General features: G+C 46.9%; 3 long non-coding RNA genes across 3 annotated transcripts; 1 reads left to right on the top strand and 2 right to left on the bottom strand.

Moving 5' to 3' along the window:
* Window positions 1–967: 967 nt before the first annotated feature.
* LOC140687966 (uncharacterized) lies at window positions 968–2,787 on the bottom strand. The gene is made up of 3 exons (XR_012062599.1): window positions 2,556–2,787; window positions 1,349–1,436; window positions 968–1,179 (listed from the first exon to the last, which is right to left on the bottom strand). It is a non-coding gene; the product is annotated as an uncharacterized lncRNA (long non-coding RNA).
* Window positions 2,788–2,952: 165 nt separating this feature from the next.
* LOC140687967 (uncharacterized) lies at window positions 2,953–4,008 on the bottom strand. The gene is made up of 2 exons (XR_012062600.1): window positions 3,846–4,008; window positions 2,953–3,149 (listed from the first exon to the last, which is right to left on the bottom strand). It is a non-coding gene; the product is annotated as an uncharacterized lncRNA (long non-coding RNA).
* Window positions 4,009–6,773: 2,765 nt separating this feature from the next.
* Window positions 6,774–10,171, top strand: LOC140687965 (uncharacterized). Its single transcript, XR_012062598.1, has 2 exons — window positions 6,774–7,829; window positions 9,787–10,171. It is a non-coding gene; the product is annotated as an uncharacterized lncRNA (long non-coding RNA).
* Window positions 10,172–11,592: the final 1,421 nt, after the last annotated feature.

The following is an 11,592-nucleotide window of genomic DNA, read 5'->3' as shown; positions in this document are numbered from 1 at the left end:
AGGGCCAGCACATATATTGGTGATCCTTCTGTGTATACATTCTCCTTGTGGACCTGTGTGTCATCCTGTACCTCTGCTTCTGTATTCTCTACACAGTGTATCTATCTCATCAGTGCATGCAGCCTTGTACTGACATTTTTGGTCTTCATCAGATTTTGAACTCCTTGAGGGCAGCAGTTTAACTCAATGTTGAGTTTTCAGGGTCTTGTAGGGCCTGGCATGGAATGCACTCAACAAATGTTCTATGAATCTGTGTGTGTGTGTGTGTGTGTGTGGTGTGTCTGTGTGTGTGTAGCTATGTTAAGATTATAAAAACTTCACTGAAAACCTCTATTTGTCTATTGATAACTGTGCTAGTCCTGGGATGGGGCTCCTATCTGGGACCAGAACAAGTCCCACTCTCGGCGGGGGCAGGGTGCTGGGCAGAGTTAAGCAGAGAGGTGTCCAAGGCTGTGCTGGCAGAGCTGTGCCCCAAGCTTAGTGGCAGGGTGCCTGGGGCCAGGCCCGGGGCAAAGGGCAGACGCCCCACCCTAGAACTGAAGGGGGCAGGGAAGGGGTGCCAAACCGGGTCCTGGGTCAGTGCCCCTCCAACCCCCACGAGTTCCCGGCCCCCGGCTGGGCAGGATGTGGTGGCAGCTGCAGGAGGGTGGGCAGGATGTGGGGGTGGGGGCAGCTGAAACGAAGCCTGACAGCCTTCTCCCCAGCTCCTCCCTTCTTCCCTTTCCCCACCACCCCACCCCTCCAGGTCACGTGGTTCCAGCCCGGGCACCGACGGACTATTTCCCCCTTTCCGCGGAAGGACATAATTGATATCGCAAACTCGAGTCACCACCTACTTTAGCCGTACCACGCCTTTTTCTTGCCCCATAGCGCCAGACGGAAAGTTTGCCACACACACATTTCTTTAAATCCTTGATTACTAACCCTGGAGTGGCCCCTTTAAATGCAAATAAACCGCCCTCTCGCTCTCGTCCCCCCACCCCCATCCCAACTTCGCTCCTCGTGCCCAGACTCCGCCAGCTGCCATTGACGTCACGCGTGCGTCAGCGTCGCCAGCCCAACCAGACGGCACGTGGGGGGAAGAAGGTGGCTTTAAAGGGCCAGACACTTTCGGCCTGCCGGGTTACTGCTGTGAGATTTGGCCTTGAAAAGGAGGAATGAAATGGGAGGTGGGGAAATCTGTTGAAACAGAAAGAAATGCAGGATAGACGTTAGGAAGGACTTACCAGAGTAGGACGGCCAGGCCTTTCCTCTAGATTCCCCTGAAGTTTGGGTATTTGCCCCTGGGAGAGAAACCCAGGAGGAGCAAGAACTCCGAGGTTTAGGAGGCTTGGCATTTAGGACTCACCCGATAATAACTGCAGCCTTCCCTCTATCCCTGCCCAGTATGTCCGCGGCGCAAGGACTTCATTGACTTCGCTATTCTCAGCACCAAGCTCGAAGGACGTAATAGATACTCAATTTAAGTATTTGTAGAATGAATGGAGTACAGTGCAAAAGCCACCTCTCTGGGGAGGCTTTCCCTGACTGCCCCACCCAGCCACGCATAGCACATACCCAAAGCTCAGACAATCTCACTCTGTTTTTGAACACCCACAGCATTTAATGAACTTGCATCTTCCTTGCATGCATTAGCGACCACATGGGCAGTGGTTAAGAGCACAGAATTTAGAGTCCTGTAAACATAGGTTCCAATTCCATTTATACAGTTTACGAGCTGAGTGACTTTGGGCAGGTCTCTTCATTTAGTTCTAAAAACTGTCAAATGGGGCTAATGCTGCTTAGACCATAGACGTGTTACAAGGATTAAATGGGACAATTTTTGCGAAACTCCTGTATGTTATCTAATCCACAGTAAGTGCTCAAAAATGGTGGGAAGAAGGTTTTAAGATGGCCGTTTCACCCACTAAACTTCAAGTTCTTTGACAGCAAGGAGCTTGCCATACTAATTTATTCCCAGCGCCAACACCAACACAATGTAAGGCTTATAGCTGGTGCTTTAAAAATGCTTGTTAAATGAATAGACATGAATGAATAAATGGTTTCAATATTTACTGAAATCTGACTTCTAAACCGACCCCTGAAGTTGTTACCCAAAGGAAGAAAACATTACATCGGCCTCCTCTGTGCCCCAGGTTTTAAACTCTGTGGCGCCTCAAGGTAGAGTTGGGATGAGGCCCTAATCTCTGTGGTGGAACCAAAAGTATTACGCAAACAAGCCACACATGATTGGTCTGCAATGGAGACCTGAAAGGGGCCTCCCCACCCCTCCCATTCCTAGCTCAGCAGCTAAAACCCTGTCCCAGCAAACCCAGGCTGGGCTTCTGCCAAGGGCAGAGGACACTGTGGCGCTAGAAGAGGGGAGCTTCTTGCCCCCTCAGAGTTTCTCAGCCCAGACACTAATCCATCTTTGGCCTCTTCTCTGGAGCCTAGTCTGTCCCCCCAGCCAACTCCTCTCCCCAGCCTCCCTCCCATCCCCCACCCCAACCTTCACTCCCGCCCCAGCTTCCCAGTTGTTATAGTGGGAGGCGAGGGGTCACAAGACCTCCTATCACCTGATTCCAGCTCCTTGGCCAGAGGAGCAGTAGCCACCTCGTCCTGGTTCAGCCTGTCTTGAAGCTGCTTATCGATCTGATTTTCAATATCTGTTACCATCTCTGAAGTAGAAGGGCTGACAGACAACAGAAGGGACTTCCTGCCAGGGGAGGAGCTATGAGCAGAAGATAATGAGAGCCCTCTCTTTCCTTGAAGACCAAGAAGAAGCGATGAGACCCTCCTCTGGCTGAGAGCAACCCTGTCAACCCGAGAAACCCTGGGGGGTGTGGATGGGTTTCCCCCACAGGAATCTCCCATCGGCCTTCATGCTGGCTCCGCCCCTGCATGGGTGGGGTGCCGCCCAGGAGCACTCTGTGTTCCAGAAAAACCCAAAATAACCCGCCTTAGCTGTCCGGCTGCTATTTCTGTGCATCTTGTTTAATTATTCAAACCCAAGTTGGGGAGTGAACTATAAAAAGCTCTCCTACTTGGGGACCCAGGAGAGCTGGGAGACTGGCCAGGTTGCAATAGCACCATACCGCAGGGTTTGGGTGAGGTCACTCGGTCCGGCCTCCTGCCTGAAAGTTCCATCTGCTGTTTGCTGGCTTCCTCTGCTAGAAGACAGAATCCAGGCCTCTCTCCCTAAACTTCCCTCATGCCCTCGTTTCAGCATCCCTCCAACCCTGCCCTGCCTGGGAGCTGGGCTCCACCCCATCTCCCTGTACTCTGGAAGTGTTTCCTCTCAGTCATCTGTCTCTGCTGACTGCTTCCTAGTCCTAGTTCTTAACCCACAGGTAATATTGTCAGACCTAAACATCAGGGACTGAGGGAGGTGGGGTGGCAGGGAGTGTAGGTAAAGAGATCAGCTCAGGTAGGGGGGAGGGTATAGCTCAAAGAGCTAGAGTGCATGATTTTATGAATGAGGTCCTGGGTTCAATCCCTACTGCCTTCTCTAGAAATAAGTAAACCTAATTACCTCCTTTGCCCCCCCCCCAAAAAACTTAAAAAAAAACTTTCATTGTTGCGGGGAGGGTATAGCACAGTCATATAGCACAGTGGTAGAGCGCATGCTTAGCATGCATGAGGTCCTGAGTTCAATCCCCAGTACCTCCAACAAACAAACAAATCTACCCTCCCAAAACAAAACAAAAAAGAGATCAGCTCAGGTAGACACAGACAGGGAGATAGACACCATGTCCCAGGATGGCAGCCTATCAGCTGGGGGCTGGGAAGCACTGTTCTGGGTGTGGCAGGTTCCCGCCCACGGCAGGTGCTGAGCCTCTTCAGGACCATCTCTTGGGGACTCTGACCTTGTATCTGATGGGATGGAGGCAGAAGGAAGGACTTTCTTTCTTTTCTGGACCTAGTCCTTTCCTAGCTGGCCAGAAGTCCAATGTCAGTTTCCATTGAAACTGAAGCCCAGGGCAGGCTGAGTGCAGAAAGCAGGATTCCCCTGGGGGCCATTTCTGAGACCTCTCCCACCACAGGCCCTTCCTAGAATGGTGGTAACAAAAAGTGTGGTCATGGTTGCTAGGGCAACATAGGGTCCTCACAGTGACTGACCTTTGGAGATGGGGAGTGAGGGGACTGATGTTAGTAAAAAGGAGACTGACAGTTACAAAGTCTGAGCAGGAGGGGCTGAAAGAGAGCCTGGGACAGACACAGAGACCCCAGAGACAGACACATGTGGATGCAGAGTTACAGGATGACAAAGGACAAGGGACTTTGAGCTGCAAGAGAGGAAGAGACCACATGGGGCAGATCCAGAGACCCAGAGCAGAGAGAGCACAGCAGTGGGTGAGACTCCCAGTGTGGGAGAGGAAACCAGCAGCCTGGCAGATGCTGGGGACAGGGAACCATGGCAGGACTTCCCAAGAGTCAGTGTGGGACCTGAGTGTTAAAAAAGAACCTTGGTTTCACACTTGGGCCTGTTTGGGGGCTTGTTTCCTATCAGCAGCAGCAGCATCTCCTGTCAGGTCCAGCCTGGCTTTCCCTGCTGAGGCTGCTACTAGAACTACAAGGGGAGGTTGCTGAAGTAGGGGGAAGAGGCACGCCGTTGCTAAGCAACCAGTGGATGTGTACCTGGCGGGCATAGGAGGGGGCCCTGGCACCATTTGTAGGGGGGCAGGGGAGGCAGGAAGACAGTAAAGGAACAGGGTGGACAAAGCTCAAGTCTCCCTCTCCCATCCTCCTCATAACAGTTACAGAGGAGGGATGTCACTTACTTGTCACTCCATAAGTGTGTTAATGAGTGTGTAAGTGTGTGGTCCTTTTCCAGGATGCTGTGATTGTGTGTGTGCTTGCCTGTGTGGTACTCATCAGACTATCTCTTGAGGGCTGGTGGGGGTGGGGACAGGTACTAGGGGACAAAAGACCAAGTTAAGCATTTTTCATTGGGTGATAGAAGGGATCAAGGACTTGCCCTGTCCACTAAAAGGTAGGAGCTTCTGCAGAAATGCAAAGGCCAGAGGGTAGAAGCTTGGCAGGAGATGGAATGGGAGGAGAAGCTGGTTGGAACCTGGTCTCTCGGTCAGACAGAGGCTACAGAAAGGAGAGGCAGCCTGGCAGCAGGGTCCCTAACTCATCCTGGAAGTCTTAGTGTTCTCACAACTGAAGTTCTCCACTGTATTTCATTATCTTTATTCTATTCTTTTAAATTTGTTTTTAGCTGGGCTGGAGTTTGACAGAAATAAACATCAATAGGAAAGACTCTATTCCTTCTCCTTTGAGCCCTGTCACCCACCCAACCACACCTCTAACAGGTCTGTCAGGAAGCATCTCAGGGCTTCATGAAGTGTTGACACAGGGTCATAACCCCTCTTCTTCTGTCGCATCCCCCATCAGCTCAGCCCCCATCCAGAAAAAGCATCTTCAATCAACAAGCGTCTATTGAGCACCTATGACAGGGTGCTGGGGAAGTGATAAGGGGCAGGCACCGTGGTGATCCACACCCATCTCCTCCTGTGGAGTGCCAGCCTGCCCACTAGTGTCTCTGCAAACTCTGGTCCTCCCATCGCTCTCCACTCACACATGTTACACGTGCTGGTTAATGACTTCTCGCGGTCTCTCCTGGCATGGTCTCCAAATTCCATGGGGAGTGGGGTGTACTTCAGCCCTCTCCTGCTCTCAGTAAGAGCTAGGAAGTTGCTCCATCCCACATACTCCAACTTGGCCTGGAGGGCTGTGTTGCTGGGAAGGCACAGGGGCCAACAAGAGGCCATTTAGTCCTGATCCACGAGAAAGTTAAAAAATTGAGGATAAAAAAGGTACAGGCTTGTTTAGTTTTCATTCTTGCTTTATGCCAGGCACTCTGAAAGGCATTAGATTCACTATTCTCATCATCGTACAGTAGCCCATCCGACATAGAATTGTCGCCCTCTTTTTAGAGATGATGGAACTAAAGTTCAGAGGGGTTAAGGAATATGTTCATACTCATACAACAAGAAGTGGCTATGGGATTCCAACCCAGGCCTGCCTGTGCCTAGTCCGGGCTAAGGTTAAAAATGGTTTCACTGTTGACAGGGAAGAGAACCCTGACAACGAACCCTGACTACGTGGTCACGGGGACACTGGAGGGGCCCAGGACTCCACATGGAGTTCAGAAACCCCAGAGTGTAGTTAGGACTCTACCGTCATGAATTCAGTGTTGAAAGTGCTAATGAGGAAGAAAGGGGCACTCAGAGACCCAGCATGGTCACACAGGGACCTTGGATTTAGAGTATGCCTGGGGAGAAGGCTGAGTCAGGCAGACGTAGGATCCAGTCCCAGGTCAGTCATTTCTAGCTGTGTGACTTTAGGTGAGTCACTGACCCTCTCTGAGCCTCAGTTTCCTCCCTGATAGCGAGAGGGTGATACTCACATAGCACTGTAAAGATTACAATAGATAACGTAAATAACATATGTATGTGCCTTGCAACACAGCCCCTCTCCTTCCATCCCTTGCAGAAAGAGAGGATCACGTGTAACCAAGGCCAGATTCCAGAGTGGTGCAAACCTGTTGGTACAGTGCCAGGATGCTCAAAGCCTGGCAGAGGTTTGGGGAACATCTTAGAGATTTTCCCTCTCTCTCTCTCTCTCATATCAGGAGGTGAGGGAAGGTCATGTTGGGAGCAAAAGTGTCAAGAAAGGGCCAAAAAAGACTCATCTACTGGAGCAGGTGGAGTAGTGGTGACAGATGACAGAGGGAACACAATTCCCAACTCCTATTTTCTACCCATTTCTCTCCTGGAACAGATATTTAAAGTGGAAATGAGAGAACTGATGTTCTAAAAAGGTGAGAATCAAATCTACAGCCCATTCGCTCAGTGACTCCCTCTCTCCACCTTGTGAAGTTCAGCAGCGGCAGGGAGGCAACTTACACACGTCGTTGTGGTGGCATTGCCCCCGGTCTGTGAGGAATTCTGGAGAATAGAAGAGGTGCCAAAAGACTGGAGGTGAAAATAGAAGATTCCAGTCTTTAGGAGGAGGGAAATATAGATCTTCAAAACTCCAGGCTTGAACCCTCCAATCACCATTTTGGAAAGGGAGAGAAGAAAACAGGGGTCATCAGGAGCTAACTGGGGTTTGCCAAACCCTGACGGCCCAAGTGAGCCAGGGCATCATCTGGGAGATGGTCAGAACTGCCAAGAATCTCAGCCCACTCCAGACCTACTAATCACAATTTGCATTTTAACAAGGTTCAGAGGTGATTCGAATGTACATTCAAGACTGAGAAGCAGGGGGGAGGGTATAGCTCAAGTGATAGAGCGCATGCTTAACATTCACGAGGTCCACGCACGAGGTCCTGGGTTCAATCCCCAGTACCCCCTCTAAAAAATAAATGAACCTAATTACTTACCCCAAAATAAAAAATTAATAATCCAATAATAATTTTTTTTAAAAAAGACTGAGAAACACTTCTCATTACAAGAAAAAAGAATTGGAACTATGTCTGGTGATGTAACTAGACTGATGGTGCTGATCATTTCACAATGTATACAAAATTGAATTATCATTATGTTGTACACCTGAAACTGACATAATGTTATAGGTCAATTATACCTCAAAAAAAAAGAAAAAGAAGGAAAGAAAGAAAAAAAGAAAGAAAGAAAGAAAGGAAGGAAGGAAGAAGAAAGGAAGGAAAGAGAGAAAGAAAAAGAAAGAAAGAAAGAAAGAAAGAAAGAAAGAAAGAAAGAAAGAAAGAAAGAAAGAAAGAAAGAAAGAAAGAAAAAGAGAGAGAGAAAAAGAGAGAGAGAAAAGAGAGAGAGAAAAGACTGAGAAGCACTGCTGTGACCTGTTCTTGGACCCTGTGTTTGGTGAGTGATTTTTATGTGTCATCAAAAGCTAGGAATTCCTTCAAGGGTCTCCCCTCCAGGGAGGTTAGTGAGGAGAGGCGCTGTCTGGGACCAAATGGCTTCTTTCACTTGTTTTACACAGTGGGCTTCCAAGCACACTTTCCTTTGAAGAAGCGGGCCACAGCAAAAAGATGTTTGAAAATCCTTTATGCTCTGTTACAGAATATCTATGCTAGGGAATGCAGCATAGTCTTACAAAACATGGAGCGGATCTGTGCCCACTGACATACAACAGTCTCAGAGATAAATCGCTCAATGAAAAAAGCAAGTCTCAGAGCAATCTATGTGATAGCAGGCCATTAATGCAAATAAGCGTGTATGGGCATGTGTGTGTTAATCAATCATCTAATGGTTAGTGCCTTTTTCATTCAGGGTCTCACTCTGTTGCACTCTAACAGGGGTTAGGGTGAAGGCTTTCTCACATGTCTGTCACCTGGGCTGGGAACACTCAAGCATGTGGGGTCCAGAAAAGCTAGGATCCTTTCTCTCTCTAATCTTCTTTGTGTTCTCCGGCATGGGGGCTTCTGGGTAGCCAGGCTTCTTCCAACATGGCGTAGGGCTCTAGAAGTATGTATCCTAACACAGAGAGCCAAGGGGAATTAATATTGCTTCCCATGACCTCGCCTTGGGCGTCACCTAGGATCGCTTCCATCACATGTTAGTGAAGCGGGCACAGAGGTCTGTCCAGGTTGCAGGGTAGAGGACAGAGCCTCCACCTGATGGGGCATGGCAAGGTTTTAGAAGAGCATGTGGAATGGGAGATGTTGTCGTAGCCATTTTTGGACAATACATTCTGCCACAAAAAGTTCATATATGCAAGTGCAAATATGTAGAAAGAGGATAAGGAAGGATCCATAACAAACTATCAATGAACCTTACCTCTAGGGGAGGTGGAGTGCAGGTGTATTTGACCTTTGTAGGTTTTACTTGAGTCTTTTACACTGAGATGCAATATACATTATTTCATTTGCTTAATGAAAAGGAAGCAAAGTGAAGAAAAAAGAGAAAACAAGTTAAAACTTTGCTGAAAGCTTTTTATAATAAAATTGTTTAATAGATTGGTGCTTCTGGGAAATGTATAATGCATCTGAATTTCCTGAAAGCATATAATTAGGTTGATTATAACATATTTTAAATAAGATGCAGAAATGTGGACAATATTATTATTATTTTTCCCACTTTATTAATATATAATTGACATATAATATTGTATGAATTTAAGGTGTACAGTGTGATGATTTGATACCTGTATCTGTTGCTAAACGGTTACCACAATAGGGTTAGTTACCTCCATCAACCTTACGCAATTATCATTTGTGTGTGTGTGGTGAGAACATTTAAGATCTACTCTCAGCAACTTCTAAATGTACAGTATTGTTAACTATAGTCACCATGCTGTATGTTAGATCCCAGAATTTATTCCTCTTATAACTGGAGATCTGTATCCTTTGACCAACATCACCCCACCCCACTCCCCACCATAGATAGCATCATTCATTCATTTAACAAATACTTACTGAATACCTACTGTGTGTTAATTAAACAGCTATATCCAAAACATGAGTCCATTTTGAGGGATATCTCTGGTAGTTCCATCTATTGCCTCATCCCTTCTCACACTTTCATCTGGAAAGAGAAAAGCAGGCTTGGCAAGGAGTGGCATCCTGGTGTAAAAAGACTTCAATATATTAGATAAAAATGGTAAAAATGTTCAGCCCCACTCATCCAGTTATCTATTGCTCTGTAACAAACCACCTGAAAACTTAGTGGCTTAAAACAATGTTACTATTATGATTATGGTTTTGGGCTTGACTGAGCTCAGCCCAGCAGTTCTGTCTTAGGGTCTTTCACGGGGTTGCAGACAGACAGTGGCTGGAGGCTTCCCAAAGGCTTCCTCACATGTTTTGTTGTCATCTAGGACCTCAGCTGGGAATGTCAACTGGAACACCTACACCTGACTCCATGTCACCTTGGCTTCCTCACCGCATAGCAGTAGGCTTCCAAGAGCAAACGTTCCAACAGGACCAGATGGAAGCCATATCATTTGCTATGACTGAGCTTTAGAAGTCACATGGCCTCATTTTGATGTAGTTATAGACCTGCTGAAATTCCAGGAAAGGGAACAGAGATGAGATGCCACCTCTCAATGGGAGGAGGGCCAATGCCTCTATAAGAAGAGCATGGGGACTGGAAGATTTTGTCATGGCCATCTTAGAAAATATAGCCTGCTATATTCAGTAATTATCAAAGAAATGAAAACTAAATAATGATGCTTGCATTTTTCAAATGAACAATAGACTCAACACAGAGTAAAAGCCAAGTTCTTCTGTATCAGGCCAGATGGGCTAAGTTGTGCTGCAGTGATGATCACACCTCAAATCTCAGTAGCTTAGCATAATAAGTCTCAGTGCCGGACAGTGCTTGGCTGTCTCTCCAGGGTGCCACCAGCTGGCGACTTAGCTCATGACATGTGTCACATGCAAGTTAGTAGGGGGAGCCTCTGCTCCACATAGTCATTCATGAGGGACCAAGGCTGATGGAGGCTCTGCCACCTTGTAGCTACACCACCTGGAACACAGATACCACATGAGGGAAAGAAAGACCAGAGAATCACATGTGGGATTTTTATCGCCTGAACCTGGAAGTGACACGTTACACTTTCACTCACATTTCATTGACCCAAACTGGTCAGATAGTCCAGCAAGGAGCTGGGAAATGTAACAGAGTAATTGGAGTTTCGGTTGAGTGTTTGGTGGTCTCTGCCACATCTTCTATGGTTCCAGTAAGGCCGTACATGATCGGCCCTTCCACCTTACCTCTCAAACCTTTTCACCAGATATCCACATTTTTCCAAAACGCTTATTACTTCTCACATACTAAAGTATCTGTCTGTCTTTGATGCAGTGTCAACTCCATGAGGACATCTATGTCTGCTTTGTTTAATGATGAATCCCAAGTACCTATGATAGTTCCTGGCACATAGAGGGCACTCAATAAATATTTGTTGAAGGTCTGAATTTATAAAAATACTTGCTGTTGGCAAGGTTGTGGTAAGACTAACACTTCTATGCCCTCTTAGTGGGACTATAAATTGGTGCAATACAGTTTTAAATAAACTTTTAATTTTGGAATAGTTTTAAATATACAGAAAAGTCGCAAAAACAGTACAGAGAGTTCCTGTATATTCTTAAGGTTAACATCTTACACTGCTGTGGTACATCTGTCAAAACTAGGAAACCAATATTAACATATTATTAACTAAGCTCTAGACTTTATTTAGTTTCATCAGTTTTCCCATTAATGTCCTTTTTTTTTTTTTTAAGTCCCAGGATCCGGTCCAGGGTACCACACTGCATTTGGCAATTTGTATTTTTTTTTTTAATGTATGAGTACCATGCAGAAGAAGGGGCCCTTTTATGCTACACTTGTGGTGGTAGACAGGCAACTGAGAGGTTTTGCAAGTCCCATGAGAGTAGGTTTGGGTTGATTTGCAGGAGTCAGGCTGGGCTTCATTCTGGACAAAGGACTACTGGCTCCAGTTGGGTGTACCCTTCTGTGCCCTCTTTCTTTGTTACTTGATACAGATTTTCTGGAGGACATTAGGCCACATGTAAAAAGCGCCTTTTATAAAGTGCCTACACTTTGACACAGCAATTTCCCTTCTAGGAATATAGCCCAAGGAAATAAACCCAGGCACAAAGATTTACGTACAAACATAAGTCAG

The sequence above is a fragment of the Vicugna pacos genome, chromosome 21 (assembly GCF_048564905.1).
Source record: "Vicugna pacos chromosome 21, VicPac4, whole genome shotgun sequence".
In the NCBI taxonomy this organism is placed as follows: domain Eukaryota; kingdom Metazoa; phylum Chordata; class Mammalia; order Artiodactyla; family Camelidae; genus Vicugna; species Vicugna pacos.
This window is presented reverse-complemented; position numbering and strand designations above follow the sequence as displayed.